General features: G+C 39.0%; 1 pseudogene; it reads left to right on the top strand.

The window, feature by feature from the left end:
- The first annotated feature begins 260 nt into the window (after positions 1–260).
- LOC114033682 lies at positions 261–741 on the top strand (annotated as a pseudogene).
- Positions 742–17,381: the final 16,640 nt, after the last annotated feature.

Below are 17,381 nucleotides of genomic sequence, written 5' to 3'. Positions count from 1 at the left end.
TGTGTCATCCACAAATTTGGTAGAGGCAGCCAGGTGGCATAGCGGATAGAGTGCTGGACTTGGGGTCAGAATGATCTGATTTTGAATACTGTTTCAGAAACTTAGTAGCTAGGTGGCCCCAGGTAAATCACTTAACATCTCTCAAGCTTAGATTTGTTAAGTGGGGATAATAATAAGCACCTAGTTTTCAGGGTTGATGAGATGATCAAATGAGAAAATATACAGTAAAGCACTTTAAAACTTTAAAGAACTACCTCTTCCAGAGAAGGCTCTCACGCCGCCATTGCAGCCATGTCTCTTGTAATCACTGAGAAGTTCCAGCACATTTTGAGAGTGCTCAACGCCAACATTGACGGACGGTGAAAAATAGCTTTTGCCATCACAGCCATCAAGGGTGTAGGTCGAAGATATGCTCATGTAGTACTGAGGAATGCAGACATTGACCTCACCGGTGAGCTCACTGAAGATGAGGTGGAGCATGTGATCACCATCATGCAGAATCCCCGGCAATACAAGATTCCAGGCTGGTTCCTTAACACGCAGAAGGATGTAAAGGATGGAAAATATCATCAGGTTCTGGCCAACGGTCTGGACAATAAGCTGTGTGAAGATCTGGAGCGACTGAAGAAGATTCGGGTGCATCGTGGGCTTTGGCACTTCTGGGGTTTCCGAGTCCGAGGCCAGCACACCAAGACTACAGACCGTAGGGGTCGTGCTGTGGGTGTGTCCAAGAAGAAGTAAACAACTTCACTGGCCTTGTCTATTAATAAATAGTTATATCAAAAAAAAAAACTTTAAAGAACTATATTGACATATCTCTGTCTTTGTTCAAGTCAATGATAAAATGTTTTGAAGTGCCAAGAGCTGAAGATAGAGCCCTATGACACCCCTCTAGGAATGTCTCTTCATGTTAATTATCCATTAACAGTTCTTGGATCTGGTAGTCTCAATCCATTTAATTTGCTTATCATTTCATCCGATCAAAAAAAGATAATAAAGACATGGTCTGCTGTAGAAAATTGTTAGTGAAAGATTAACTTCTCATGCAAAAAGAGATAAATATTTTTGGATACAGCTAACTGTGTGGATTTAGGGTAGGTAGGTGGTTCAGTGAATAGAGTGCCAGGCCTGGAGTCAGGAAGACTCGTCTTCTCGAGTTAAAATCTGACCCCAGACATTTAGTAGCTGTGTGACCTTGGGCAAGTCATTTAACCCTGTTTGCCTCAATTTTCTCATCTGTAAAATGAGTTGTAGAAAGAAATGGTAAACCACTCCAGTATGTTTGCCAAGAAAACCCTAACTGGGGTCAAAAGAGACAGGCATCTGAACAAGAACCAAACTGTATGAATTTGTTTTGCTTCACTATATTTATTTATTACAAACCTTTTTTCCCTCTCTTTTTAGTTGGGAGGAGAGGTAAGAGAAAGAAAAAGATGTTAAAATGTGATGGAAAAAAGAGGACCCATTAAAACATTTTTAATACACATTATAGAACACAAGACAAGCCGGAAGTAATCCGTAGGTTTTATCATATGCTTAAAAAAAATCCAGTGATATGAAATGGAGACTCATGATTTCATATGCAATCTTCATTTTGTGTTCTGTATATACAGAATTGTATATACATTCTGTGTATACAGAAATGCTTTTTTTTTTGTTTTGTTTTGGGGGAAGTTGGTGTTTAATTTCAGAGTTTTTTTTTAGAAAAAATCTACATTTGACTTCCAGTTCTGCCACTTAATGTATGTGTAGCCTTAGGTAAGTTACAAATTCAATTACTGGGAAAAGTAAAATTATGTTGATATTACAGTATCTCTTTTAAGTTACATAACTTTTTTTTTTACTTTGCACACAATTTTTTTAAATTGGTTGCAAAAATATGTGATCTTACATGTATAAATTTTACTACTTTGTATTTGTTTAGTATTTATTCCTTATGTACTTATATGGCTGTGTGCCTTCCCCCAATAGAAGGTATGCTCCTTGAGAGTAGGGATTGTTTCACTTTTCTTTTATTTTGGATCCATAGTGCCTGTCTAGCATAATGTCCAGCATAGTAGGCCCCTAATGAGGGATGGATTGTTTTAAAATAAGTTTGCATTTTCCCTTCTTGTGTTTTCATTGATATCTTTGATGAAGCTATAGATTTTGTAGAAATGGAAAAACAGGAATATGGGACTTATTCTCTCAGTCTACTTTGTTCCATAGTAATAATATTCCTAATTTTTCAAACATTTAATATTTTCTCTTCTTTCAAGTATCCTGAGACCTGACCCTTCAAAGCCCTCAAAACTGTGCCTCCTGTATCTACCACTTGATCTACTACAGCTACTCTCCGTCTTCATGGAGTACATCAAGGAATGCCATTGTTAAAGTCCATACATGGGTTCATTTATGGAGAGAAATAGTTTGTTACAGTCATTTTTTTCTATTTTTCCTCTAGTTCTTGTCTTCCTTCTAGTTGCATCCTTAAATGCTCTTAGGATAATCTGGCTTAACTGAGTTTCTCATCAAACTTCCTATAACTTTGTTTTTTCCATCCACTGTTTGGGGTGAATAATACTATTCATAATCTTTACTTATTATTATACAAATAGAATCACAGAATCTCTGAGTTGAAGGGGAATTTGGAGGACATCTAATCTTACCTGGAGTTGCAGATGAATCCCCTTCCCATCTCTCACATTCATCTCCTCTTTTTTCATACAACCAATGCTTTAATAGAATTGCAGCTCTGATATTTATTAGTCATGGGACCATAGAGAAATTACTTAACTTCTATAAGTATTTAGCTTCTTCACCTATAAAATCAGAATAATAATAATTAATACACAATCTATTTTTGATGGGTTTTGTGAATAAAGTGCTTTGTGATCTTTAAAGCACTATCAAATTGGGAGTTATTATCCTAGAAGTCAGGAGACATAAATCCCACTCCTAGCTCCTTTATCAGCATGATGAAATATAGAGTGCTATCCTTGACGTCAGAAGAACCTAACTCTGAATCAGAATCCTAACTCTGCCACTTTCTACCTAAATGGCTTTGTTTTTTACCTTTCTGAGTAAATGGCAGTGTTTACCTCTCTGAGCCTCAGTTTTCTCCTCTGTTAAATGAGAAGATAGGACTCAATGACTTTCAAAGTTACTTTCAACTCTAACATTCTATTCTACTATATGTAGTGGGGTCCCCCAGCCCCTTCGTCCAGCTTTAGTCTGCTAATTCTATCTAAGCTAGCAGTTTGGGTCCTCAAAAGAGTGGTTGCTACTGCTTTCAAGATTCTAGGAGTAAACTTGTGGATAGTTGTTCCTAGTATTGAAGTTCCTGAGCCCCCACCAGTGTGATTTCTCACTTAAAAATCAGCTGACTCAAATAACTCTTAACCAAGGCATTTCTTTAAGAAGCAAAACAAGAACAATAATTTTATAACATTTTACCTATAAATGGGAAAAATAGAAGAAAATGTAAAATACCTCATTGGAAAAACAACTGACCTGGAAAATAGATGCAGGAGATATAATTTAAGAATTATTGGACTACCTGAAAGCCACGATCAAAGAAAGAGCTTGGACAGCATCTTTCAAGAAATTATCAAGTAAAACTGCTCTGATATCTTAGAACTAGAGGGTAAAATAGTCATTGAAAGAATCCACAAATTACATCCTGAAAGATCTCAAAATGAAAACACCAAAGAATATTGTAGCCAAATTCCAGAATTTTCAGAACAAGGAGAAAATACTACAAGCAGCCAGAGAGAAACAATTCAAACACCAAGGAGTCACAGTCAGGATTGCATAGGATTTAGAAGCTTCTAAAGTAAACTATCAGAGGGTTTGAGATATATGTATTTCAGAAAGCAAAGGAGCTTGGATTACAACCAAGAATCAACCAACAAGCAAAATTGAGCTTAATCTTTCAAGTGAAAAAATGGACATTCAATAAAATAGGAGATTTTTTAACTTCTCTGATAAAAAGAAAAGAGATGAACAGAAAATTCAATCTTCAAATACAAGACTCAAGAGAAGCACAAAAAAAGTAAATGGGAAAGAAAAAAAACATATTATTCAATCACATTACACCATTTACAACCCAATAATGGAAGATGAATTGTATCTCTATGAGGGCAGTTAGAAAAAGTATACATAGAGGGTGTGGGTTTAAGTTGAATTTGATGCTATGATATAAAAAAAGTTGAGAGGTAAAAAAAAGGATTGTACTTGGAGAACAGGGTAAATCACATCAAAAAAGATGTATTACAGTAGAGGGAAAGAAGAAAGGGGGTGAACATTGTTTGAACCTTACTTTCATAGGATTTGGCTTAAAAAGGGAATAACATAAACATTCAGTTGAGTATAAAATTTTATCTTACCATATAAGGAAGTAGGAGGAGAAAAGGGAAAGAAAAGGGATGGAGGGGATACTGATAGAAGATAAAAAAGAAGTAGGAAGGAAAAAAAGGAAAGAAAAAGGGGAAGGCTGTCAGAAGGGAGGGTAGATTGTGGGAGGTGGTGGTCAGAGGCAAAACACTGATGAGGAGGGACAAGGTGAAAGGAGAGAGAAAAGTATAAACAGAGAAAACTAGGATGGAGGGAAAAACAGTTAGTAATCATAACTGTGAATGTGAATGGGATGAACTCTCCCATAAAATGGAAGTGGATAGCAGGGTGGATTAAAAACCAGAATCTGGCAATATGGTCTTTACAAGAAACACATTTAAAGGAAAGAGATACACACTGTGTAAAGGTAAAAGGCTGGAGCAGAATACATTATGCTTTGACTGAAGTGAAAAAAAAAAAAAGACAGGAGCAGCAATCCTGATCTCAGACAAAGCAAAAGCAAAAATAGATCTAATTAAAAGAGAAAATGAAGAAAACTACATCTTGCTAAAAGGTACCATAGACAAAGAAGCAATATCAATGCTAAACATATACGCACCAAGTGGTATGGAATCCAAATTCTTAGAGGAGAAGTTAAGTGAGTTACAGGAAGAAATAGACAGCAAAACCATACTAATGGGGGACCTCAACCTCCCCCCTCAGAACTAGATAAATCTAACCACAAAATAAGCAAGAAAGAAGTTAAGGAGGTGGATAGAATTTTAGAAAACTTAGATATGATAGATCTCTGGAGAAAATTGAATGGGGATAGAAAGGAATATACCATTTTCTCAGTGGTACATGTCACCTACCAAAAATTGACTATGTATTAGGGCATAAAAACCTCACAATCAAATGCAGGGATTTTAAAATGCATCCTTTTCAAATCATGATGCAATAAAAATTGCATGTAATAAAGGGTCATGGAAAGATAGACTAAAAATTAATTGGAAACTAAATAATCTAATCCTAAGGATTAGATTATGTCAAACAACAAATCATAAAAATAATCAATAATTTCATCAAAGAGAAAGACAATAATGGGACAACATACCAAAACTTACGGGATGGAGCCAAAGCAGTTTTTAGTGGAAATTTTCTATTTCTAAATGCATACATGAATAGAGCAGAGAAAGAGGAGATCAATTAATTGGGCATGCAACTAAAAAAGCTAAAAACAAACAAAAAAATGATTAAAAGTCACCAATTAAATACCAAATTAAAAATTCTGAAAATCAAAGGACAGATTAATAAAATTGAAAGTAATAAAACTATTGAACTAATAAATAAAACTAAGAGCTGATTTTATGAAAAAAATTAAATAGACAAATATTTGGTTAATTTGATTTTTAAAAAAAGAAATAAGAATACCAAATTACTAGTACCAAAAATGAAAAGGGTAAATTCACCACCAACGAAGAGGAAATTAAAGCAATAACTAGGACTATTTTGCCCAACTGTATGCCAATAAATCTGACAATCTAAGTGAAATGGAAGAATATTAACAAAATATAAATTTCCCAGATTAACAGAAGAAAAAATAAAATACATAAGTAACCACATTTTAGGAAAAGAAATCAAACAAGCCATCAATGAATTCCCTAAGGAAAAATCTCCAGGGCCAGATGGATTTACAAGTGAATTCTACCAAACATTTAAAGAACAATTAATTTCAATATTATATAAACTATTTGGAAAAAATAGGAAAGAAGGAGTTCTAACAAATGCCTTTTATGACACAAATACAGGGCTGATACCTAAACCAGGAAGAGCTAAAACAGAAAAAGAAAATGATAGACAAATTTCCTTAATGAATGAATATTGATGCAAAATTTTTTTAATAAAATATTGGCAAAGAGATTACAGCAATGTATCACAAGGATAATACACTATGACCAGGTGGGGTTTATACCAAGGATGCAGGGATGCAGGAATGGTTCAATATTGGGAAGACTATCAGCATAATTGACCATATCAATAACCAAACTAATAGAAATCATGTGATTATCTCAATAGATGCAGAAAAAGCTTTTGACACAATACAATACCCATTCCTATTAAAAACACTGGAGAGCACAGGAATAAATGGAGTTTTCCTTAAAATGATAAGCAGTATCTATCTAAAACCATCAGCAAGAATTATATGTAATGGGGATAAGCTAGAAGCATTCCCAATAAGATCAGGGGTGAAACAAGGATGCCCATTATCATCACTATTATTCAATATTCAATATCATCAATATTATTCAATAGAAACGTTAGCTTTAGCAATAAGAGAAGAAAAAGAAATTGAAGGATTTAAAATAGGCAATGAGGAAACAAAACTATCACTCTTTGCAGATGATATGATGGTATGCTTATAGAATTCTAAAGAATCAACTAAAAAAACTACTTGAAACAAATAACAACATTAAGAAAGTTGCAGGATGCAAAATAAACCCACATAAATCATCAGCATTTCTATATATTAAAAACAAAGCCCAATAGCAAAAGATAGAAAAAGAAATTTCATTTAAATAACTATAGATAATATAAAATATTTGAGTCTACCCGCCAAGATAAAACCAGGAATTATATGAACACAACTATAAAACACTTCACACAAATAACATTAGATCTAAAGAAATGGAAAGATATCAATTGTTCATGGGCAGTCCAAGCTAATATAGTAAAAATGATAATTCTATCTAAATTAATTTACTTATTCAATGCCATACCAATCAAATGGCCAAATCAATTATTTCATAGAGCTAGAAAAAATAACAAAATTCATCTGGAAGAACCAAGGTCCAGCATATCAAGGGAATTAATGAAAAAACAATGCAAAGGAAATTGGTCTAGCCATACCAGATCTAAAACAGCAATCATCAAAACTATTTGGTATTGGCTTAGAAATAGAATGGTGAATCAGTGGAATAGGTTAGGTACACAAGACACAGTAGTCAATCACTGTAGTAATCTACTGTTTGATAAACCAAAAGACTCCAACTCCTAGGATAAGAACTCACTATTCGACAAAAACTGCTAGGAAAACTAGAAAACAGCATGGCAGAAAAGGCATAGACCAACATCTCATACCATCTACCAAGAAAAGAAATGAGTATATGATTTAGACATAAAGGGCAATACCATCAGCAAATTAGGAAAGCAAGGAATAGTTTACCTGTCAGATCTATAAAGAAGGGAAGAATTTATGACCAATGAAGAAATAGAGAAAATTTTGAAATGCAAAATGGATAGTTTTGATTACATTAAATTAAATTGCACAAACAAAACCAATGCAACCAAGATTAGAAGGAAAGCAGAAAGGTGGGAAACAATATTTACAGGCAGGATTTTGATAAAGGCCTCATTTCTCAAATACATAAAGAATCAAATCAAACTTACAACACTAAAAGTCATTCCCCAATTGATAAATGGTCAAAGCATATGAACAATTTTCAGATGAAGAAATTAAAGCTATCTATAGTCATATGAAAAAATAGTCTAAATCACTATTGATTAGAGAAATCAAATTAAAATAACTCTGAGTACCATCTTATACCTATCAGATTGGATAACATGACAGAAAAGGATAAATGTTGGAGGAAATATGGAAAAACTGAGACACTAATGCATTCTTGGTGGAGTTGTGAACTGATCCAACCCTTCTGGAGAATAATTCGTAACTATGCCCAAAGGACTATAAAACTGTGCTGCCCTTTGATCCAGCTACTGTTCTACCACTACTAGTTCTATATCCCAAAGAGATCATAAAAATTGGAAAAGGACCCATAAGTACAAAAATATTTTGTGGTGGCCAAGAATTAGAAATTGAAGGGATGCCCATCAGTTGGGGAATGACTGAACAAGCTGTGGTATATGAATATTATGGAATACTACGATGCTACAAAAAATGATGAGGGGGCAGCTAGGTGGCACAGTGGATAAAGCGCCGGCCCTGAAGTCAGGAGGACCTGAGTTCAAATCCTGCCTTAGACTAAACACTTGACACTTACTAGCTGTATGACCCTGGGCAAATCACTTAACCTCAATTGCCTAAAAATAAAAAATAAAAAATGAAATGATGAGAAGGCAGATTTCAGAAAAACCTGGAAAGAATTCCATGAACTGTTGCTGAGTGAAGTGAGCAGAACCAGGAAAATATTGTACACAGCAACAGCAACATTGTGTGATGATCAACTGTGATAGACCTATCTCTTCTCAACAATACAATGATCCAAGACAATTCCAAAAGGCTCATGATGGAAAATGCTATCTACATCCAGAAAAAGAACTATGGAGTATGAATGCAGATCAAAGCACACTATTTTCACTTTTTTAAAATTTCTTCTTTCTCATGGTTTTCCCTTTTGTTCTGATTCTTCTTTCACAACTTGACTAATGTGGAAATATGTTTAACATGATTGTACACATATAGTCTATATTGGATTGCTTGCTGTCTTGGGGAGGGAAGAGGGAAGTGGAGGGAGAAAAATTTGGAACTCAAACTCTTACAAAAATGAATGTTGAAAACTATCTTTACATGTAACTGGAAAAAAACAAAATCCTATGAAGTGTAAAAAAGAAAAAATAAAAGCACCAACAGTTAAAAAAAAACTGATAGTTCTAAAATGAATACAGAAAAAAAAATAAAAGGGACATGCCCAAGAAGCTCAAACTCCAACAGGTACAATCATGCTGAAAAGGCTTTAAGTAGTAGACTATATGTTAATCATCAGAAGAACTGCTTAGGTAAATTTAGAGAAGCTTATTTATCAACAGAGAGAGGATCACAGAGTGATCATTTCTTCTGGCCACAGCAAGTCTTAGAGTGACTATGTCATCTACTAAGGCATGGAGGTGTAGCAATCTTCTTTGATGGAGGGAGTACCTGTACAGAATAAATCCCAAGTCCTTGAAAAATTGAAGTGAATACATAGGCATAGTTCAGAGGAGACTATAATAAGAGCACAAGACAGGTACAAAGTGTTAGGTTGTCTGGCCTTGCTGCCAGCACAGCTGTGGGGAATTAACTGAGATACAGGCGGGGGTGGTACCTAAGCAGAAGAACAGCCTACACAAGAGGTCATGGAACCCAAAACATGTCAATTTATTTGACCAGTCATGACAGCTCCATGCTTGACTTCTACAGTTTCATCTCTCTGCATTTGACCCCTGACTCTAGTTCCCCCTGGAATTCTTACTGGATCCTCCTTGTCAGAAATTCTTCCCTTAAATCCCCTGCTTTGCCCCAGAGGCATTCTTACATCACAACTAGGCTTTCAGTAAGTCCCTACCAGCTCTATATCAAGGATTCTCCACAGTAGTATAATGGTCATCAGCACTAGCCAAAACTATCCATGAGGTCATAGGATTACAGATCTAGAGAATAGATTGAATTAAATAATATTTGAAAAAGCACTTAGCACAATGCCTGGCACATAGTAGGCATTTAATAAATGTTTCTCTCCCTGCTCCATCCCCAGAGTTGGAAAAGACCTTAGCAACCATTTTGTCTAATTGTTTATTAATGGGGAAACTGAGGCCTAGAGAGGTTAAGGGACTTGACAAATGTTACAGGTATAAAGTGCAGAAGGGTGTTTTTTAATTTAGCTTCTGTGAATTTATGTTCACATTCCATCCACTTCATTGAACTGCCTCCAAGTGAAAGACAAGACAAAATAATTTCCAAGAAAAGAATCAGAGAAGGCTTTCTTCAAGAGAGGACATTTGAACTGGATCCTGAAGGAGGAATAGGATTTTCAAAGGTGGACATGAGAAGGAGAGCATTTGAAGTATAAGGAAAACCATAAGCAAAGACAGAGGAAGAAAAACCCTGGGTTTGCCTTACACAGAGTAGGTTCTTAATGAGCATTTGTTGAAAGGAACTGATTTAGAGTGTCTATAAAATGGCGACTCATCCAGTCTGGCCAGAATGCACAATGTCAGCTCAAGATGGGAAAGAAAGGAAGCATCACTTTGTAGAAAATCTTGACTATGGACAGACTCAGCACCTTGAGTCATAAGATAAAGTTGACCTGCTAGGTGAGGTTGGAATGCTACCAACCAACCAAGGAGTGGTAAAGAATAATACTCTGATCTCAATAGACTTATCCCTCTTACATTCAGAGTGGGTCCTATCAGAGTCTGCTTATCTTTTACCCTGCCTCCTGGCTCTGAGAAGAAGTGGACCTTTGGAGAGCAATCCTCTTAGAGGCCTGAATCCATCTCCTTTCCCCAACTTCCATCCCTACTGCAAGGAGATCAGTTATTTTTTTCTTAAGTCAGGCATACCTTAAAGATCATCTAGTTCCTCCAAACAGTCCAACATGTGGCCTCATGGCTCAAATGTAGCCTACATTAATAATTCATAAAAATAATATCTAAATCCTAATACCCTAAAATACATAATAATAAATCTCGGAGTCAGGATGATCTGGATTAAAGTCCTACCTTTGATATATACCAGCTGTGGAACAATAGACAAAAAACATAACATTTCAATGCTGCCAGCCAATGCTCTGAAACTCTAAATTACAGAAGAGCTTCCAAATAGACCCACCCAAAAGGATTGTTTTATATATAATGTGGTGGGCAGAGGGGAATCAGGAGTACCTGCCTGATCTGCTGGACCCTGAAAATTAGAGAGGTCAGAGACTCCTGGGTGTAGGTGCTGGTAGTCTAACAGGATGTTGCCTCTGAAGCAACTTCTTGGAGGATAAGATGACCACTGCCAGGAAAATGAGCACAAGTTATGCTCTGGCTTGGATCTGTAGTGGGTTGATCTGATAGAGATGAAGATGAAATGTCTATGTGTCATGTTTTGATGTTTTAAGTACCATAGAGAATATAATAGGAGATACTACTTCATGTTTTAAGGATTTGTCAGTACATGCTTATGAGTCTTGGGGACTTAATACTTCCTTTTGGAGACAACCTAGGCATGTACCAAATCTAAGCTTTAAGAATTTTTTCTCTGGGCTTCCATAGTGAGGGTAAAATGAGCCAGAGTTTGGGAGATAGGAAGAGAAGAGTAATAAGAAAGTTGTCCATCCTTTTAAAATCTACTGAATGAGTCTACTTTTTAACACAGCCTTTAACCATACTGCCCCACCCCACCTCCACTGTCACCTCAGGGACTAAGGCATCATACCAAAGCAAAAATCCACCAGCACTGAAACAGTGTATGTGTCACCAGAAGTAACCAAGGGATCTCAGTTAGAGTTCCATGCTATCTGGGGGATAGCCCCCAGAGGCTATGTGCTCTGCTCTGGGCTCTGATCCCCACACACCTTTAATCCAGCAGATCAGGGGGACTCTCCTGGTTACTCAAAGATAATAGTAGATCTTTCTAACTACCCATAAAAATTCAGAAGAGGACACCTCACTCTTCATCTCCAGGAACTCTCATTCTCAGTGTCTGTGACTTCACCCTAAGCTGAATGTCTGGTGCTGCTTAAATGACCTAGAATTCCAAGCGTTCTAACCCAGAATTGTAGTGGCCATAATGAACCCTTACTCAGGAGTCAGTTCTCAGTTGGTAAGCCTCTCTGCATTTAGCTAAGTGGGTCTTCTGACAGACTTAGAGCTTTTCCAGCATGGTGGTCTGCGAAGACCCTTTGCTTCTCTGATGTAGTCCTTGAAACCTCAAGGTCACTTCTAGATGCCATGATGAGGTAACAAAGGAGGACAGCAGTGGAGAATTCAATAGTTATAATTCTGGCAAGGCCAGGAACTGATTATCTGACTACCTGACTGTAATACCTCTCATAAATTCTGGTTCCCTAATACACCGCATTTGTCCAGGTCATTAGTCACTTCGAAAGGGCAGGCCCAAGAAGAATAGGACAAAATTGGATGTATAAAGAACTTAAATCTCCTCTCTTCTTTCACTATTCTCCATAACTCATTATTTCTATAGGATCAGAATACACAAAAAACAAATAGCACAAGTCTCATTCATAGGCTCAGAAACTACTGACTTCTACCTGTACAAGATCAAATCTGCTCTCTTTTCTCTAACATTTGTTTTTAGTCTGATTGTATCAGTACATAAAACATTCTCTAATGGAAAGTCCTTTCTACTTAGTGTAAAAAGCTGTGTAAACTTGATCTCAGTATTTGCTGAACAGGAAATGTTGTTTACTTTCCTAATCAGGGTGACTGCTTACCCAAATAGGACTGCCCTTTCTGGGCTCTTTGGGTCTCTTCTGAAACAAAAAACTCACACAAATGAAGGCCAAATTAGCCCACAGAGAGAAAATACATCCTTGGGCTTTCCACATAGATGAGAGAGTCCACCAGGAAAGTTTCTCCCACGCTGAGTTTTGATCTCTCACAGCCACCTCTCAAGCTACCTTGACCCATTCTGGAAAACAGCACCACTATCTGTAACATCTTTCCTCTTGGACCATCCTGACACTCCAGCCTCTCTTGACCTAGGTATACCCATATTTCCCCTTCTCCCCCTACATTCTCAGGAACAAGAGAGGGATTAACTACTTACTAAGGAGATAGTAAAAAAAAAGTTTCTTGCACAAAAAAATATGGTGATTGGCACAGACACAAAATCCAGATTTTTATTCCAAGGATGGGCTAGTACCACTTGCAGGACCTCCTTTCTACTGCTCTCCACTGTTCCAATTCTTTGGCTCAATCTTTTCCTCTGAGAAAGCCTACTAGAATCAATAAATCCTCAATGTATTTTAGTAAGTACCTACTGTTTACCAGGCACTGTGCTAGGTACTGTAGGAATACACACAAAAAGGAGAAAACTCCTGGCCTCAAGTTGCTGAAATTCTACTAGAGGTATACAATGTGTTAACATTCAAAATAATTACATAGCAATGGAGGGGAGCTAACAATTGGGGGGTCAGCAAAGGTCTTTTGAAGGTGAAAATCATAATTATAACAGCTAGCATATATATAGTGCTGTAAGATTTATCTTCACAACAGCCTTGAGAGATAGGTGCTGTTATTATCCCCATTTTGTAAATGAGATAGATGTAGTGACTTGCCCAGCATCACACAGCCAGTAAGTGTCTGAGGCTGCATTTGAATAGTCTTCCACTATACCATCTAGCTGCCTTGAAATAAGTCTTTAAGTGAACAAGGAATTTCAAGAAGCAGACATGAGGAGTAGGTATCCTAGGCATGAGGGACAGCCTGTGTAAAGACAAAGGGATGGCCATTGGAACATTGTATGCAGGTCATAGAGTATACGAAAGAGAATAATGAGCAATAAACCTGGAAAGAGAGTTTGAAGACTGATAGTGAAGGGTTTTAAATGCCAAACAAGAGAGTTTATCATTTAATCCACAGGCAATGGGGAGACACCAAAGCTTCTTGAGCAAAGGAGTGTCTTTGTTAGACCTGCACTGGAGGAGGAGGGATTAGAGATAGGAGAAATTGGATGTAGAGAGATTAAGTAAGAAGATATTGCAGTAGTCCAGGTAAGAGTTGATAAGGTCTGGGACTAGAGTGGCCATGGTGTGAGTGGAGAAAAGGAGAATGATATAAAGAATGAGTGACAATAAAGAAGGTACTTGGCTTCCTAAGATTCCAGCTCCAGAATTCAAGCATCACCCCATCAAACCTGTCACTTCTTACCAGCCCCCTGGGAAGGCTTACCTTCACCCTTTACTTATCACCATTCACCCAACTGAGCTTTCCTAAAGATAAAAAGTAAGTAAGTGCTTCTTAACATTCAAGAGAAGAAAACTAAAGTAGCAGAGAGTTCACTGCACCGAAGTCAAAAAATCCAGATCAAACCCAGCTCTGACAACTATGCGATCTTAGACAAGCCATTTCAACACTCTATGCCTTGGTTTCCTCATCTATAAAAAGGGGGGTGAGAAATAAGACATACTACCTATTTCACAGGGATGTGGTGAGAAAAGTGCTCTGTGAGTCTTGAAGTGTGATAGAAATGTGTGTTCCTAAAGCTGATTCCACTCTGACGCTGCATCTTAGTTTATTCACCATATGCAGGTATCCAGAACTAGTACAGCTACATGGGTTAGTGCCCATGAAACCTAATGAATCTCTGCATGTTTGGATGGTAAGTTCCCCCTTTAGGTTTAAAGGTTTAGACCTTGTCAATTTAGGCTGACCACTTTCCTTGGGTGATCTTGGATCCCTTAACTATTCCTCAGAGAAAAGGAGTTAGTTTTGATATCAAAATGTTCCTTGATTTCAAGTAAAAGAAACTCACCAGGCACATGTGGCTAAGGCACAGAATGTCAGAACTGGGAGAACTATTTCAATACCCTCATTTAAACTGAGGGAAACTTCCTCAGAAGAGGATTCTATAGCTCAAGGTCACACAGTGAGCAAGCAAAGATAATAATAGAACTTAGATCTCCTGACATCTAATCTAATTCTCCTTTACAATCTACCATCACTAGTTATTAAATTGTACCTATGTAACAGAAATCTGGGAAGGTTAGCAGAAAGCCAAAGATGATATCCTTCCTCCTACTAACTGAAGACCAAGGAGAGTCCTTTTCACTCCAAGTCCAAGGTAGGCTGTGCCATGGAGATGCTTTTCACGTGCCTTCTGTGACTCCTCAAAGACTGTCCTCTCCAATATTTAATCCTCTACAAATGTTAGGCTTTGATGTCCTGCCTTTCCTGGTATTTAACTGTGAACCTAACTCTAAAATTGGGGCAAGTGATGATCTGTCTTTGTATATCACATTTTTTGTCTCTCAGTTTATACATTTGAGCCATCCCTCTTAAGTAAACCACTCCTGGCTCTTTCTGTATGTGTTACTAAGAGAAAGTGAGGGACAAACTAACAAATTCACTGATGGAGACATCTTATTTCCCAGGCAGACCATGTACCCTCTCTCTTGACAAGCATTTAAAGGAGCTGGAGCTCTGGGCAATAGCTGTTGAGTAAATCTCTTTGTCTTCTCTTGGCATTAAAGGCTGAACTGCTTCTGAGCAAAGGATCTTAATGACCAGCAGTGAGAGATAAGGAGCAAGAAATGCAAACGGATAAACACTTTTCTAAATAAGGTTATTTGCTCTAAGTTTCCAGTGTCTGGAACCCTAAGGATCCCAGTGTTGCTCCAAGTGTGCCAAGATAAACATTCTGGTTGGGGACTAAGCCACTGTAGCACCAGGTGCTCCTTGTGATTTAAATAGATCTAATCATAACCAGCTTAGATCCAGACTTTCAAGATGGATTCTCTTCCTCAAGGGCAAATTTTCAATTATTCCAGCAACACGATTCTTAATAGAAGACTTACTGGATTTATCAAGGTTTATTATGTGCAGTGGGTGCTGGGTATGTGAAAAATGGAAAAGTTTACAAGTTGGGAAGGATCGTTTTAAAATTGGATCTACTTTACACAATGGAAAGGAAAGTATTGATCCTCCAGGAGAGCCGAGACTGCAGGGAAGCAGTCAGCTACAACTACAATGACCGCTAAGATCCAAACAGGGAGCAAACTTTCCCCTGCAAACAGCTTTTCCTTTCTAGGAGACTACTGAGAGTAAAACGCATGTCTTGATGGCATTTGTAATGTGGTCAGAAGATTAGGGAAGTATTCTGCAACTTAAATGCCTTCGTGCTTCGGCTCAGCAGAAAGAGATATGGGGGTATTTCACAAAGAACCCTTTAGTCTGGGCCACCTCTGCTTGGGCCCAACAGTGTATGAAAATATAGCTTGGACATGGTTAGGAAAGAGGAACAAAAGCCCGCTGAGGGAGGGCCAGGAGCCAATAGTGAATGTGCCAGAAATGTGAAATCACCATGCTAATCAAAGGCAGAGAGACCTAAAAACCAATCGAAAAAACTTGCTTCGGTGACCCAATGAATCCCCATTCTCAGCAGCCTAGCTTAGGCAGCTAGTGCCTCTCTCCTTCCCCTCGGGGCGAACTCTCTGCTCTAGCCTGCCGGGGGTTGCTATACTTCACCTGTAGAATTTCCTGCACCTTCAAGGCTCCAGGTGTATTCAGTATCTACCAGTGATTCCGCTTTGAGAAAAAGCCTAAGGCCACTGGCTGACGACAGGATGAGCAGCATTTTAGAGACCCCTCACGTCGGACCAGCGCTGCCCAGACGCCGTCTCCGGGCGCAATCTGGAGAACAGTGAGGCGTAGAAAGGACACGCGTCCTTGCTGCAACCTAGCCTGGAGCCCCAACTTCCCAGCTGGAACTGATCGAGCGGGGAGTCATCCTTGGTGCCGATTTATTTCTGGGGGCGGGGGGAAAGGGAGGAAGAGTTAGAAAGGAGGGGCGGGCAGCCAGAGGGGGGAGCCGAGCCAACTGCAGGGAAGGCTGAGCTTTTTTAGAAATCAGACCTTCCCGATCGCTAAGCGGACACAGTGACTACGGCGCCGCGTTAGGGAGCAAGGTGATGTGGCGCAGAGAATGCGATCCCTGCAGGAAGAGACTGCCCTTGGCTGCCCTCCTTTAGCTTAGGGCAGTTGCCTCTCTGTCCAACCATGGGGCTTTCGGGACTTCTTCCTCTGGATAGCCGACGGGAAGCGTGTCATCTTTGGTGTGGGCGCTTAGAGCCTTGAACACTGCGCTCAGCCGCCTTACAGCTGCCGCCCGGAAGGGCTCAGCAGCTGTACTGAGAGCCCTAGGGACTCATCACCCAGGTGAGTGTCTCATCCTGGGCCCCAGAGGCTGCCGGCTCCCTGGGCCGGACTGGACAATGGCGCACCTCTCTTCTGTCGCCTCTGCACCGGCCGCCTAGCGCCTTGCGCCCCTTCGCCTGCCTCTGCAGAGGCGGCGCCCGGAGAGCGCCGGAGAGGCTGTGGGGACACCAGACACTGGCCTCGGGAGGGCTTCGCTTCCCCTTTCCTTCCAGCCGATCGGCTGCGGGCAGATGACAAGACGCGGCGGGAGGTGGGTGTGATTGGATCCCAAGAAGGGCTGGCTTCTCGTAGGTTAGGAGAGAGCGGTGTTGGGAGTCCCCTAAGGGATCAGGTGCTGTCCTAGCAAGGCCACCGGCAGCTCTGCCCTGCTCTGCCCTTACCCCCCACCGCTCGGGCGCCCAAGCGGGAAC

Source organism: Vombatus ursinus, unplaced genomic scaffold (genome assembly GCF_900497805.2).
Source record: "Vombatus ursinus unplaced genomic scaffold, bare-nosed wombat genome assembly UNPS02007284.1, whole genome shotgun sequence".
Lineage (NCBI taxonomy): Eukaryota > Metazoa > Chordata > Mammalia > Diprotodontia > Vombatidae > Vombatus > Vombatus ursinus.
Note: the sequence above shows the minus strand (reverse complement) of the source record. Positions and strands in the feature narration are given on the sequence as shown.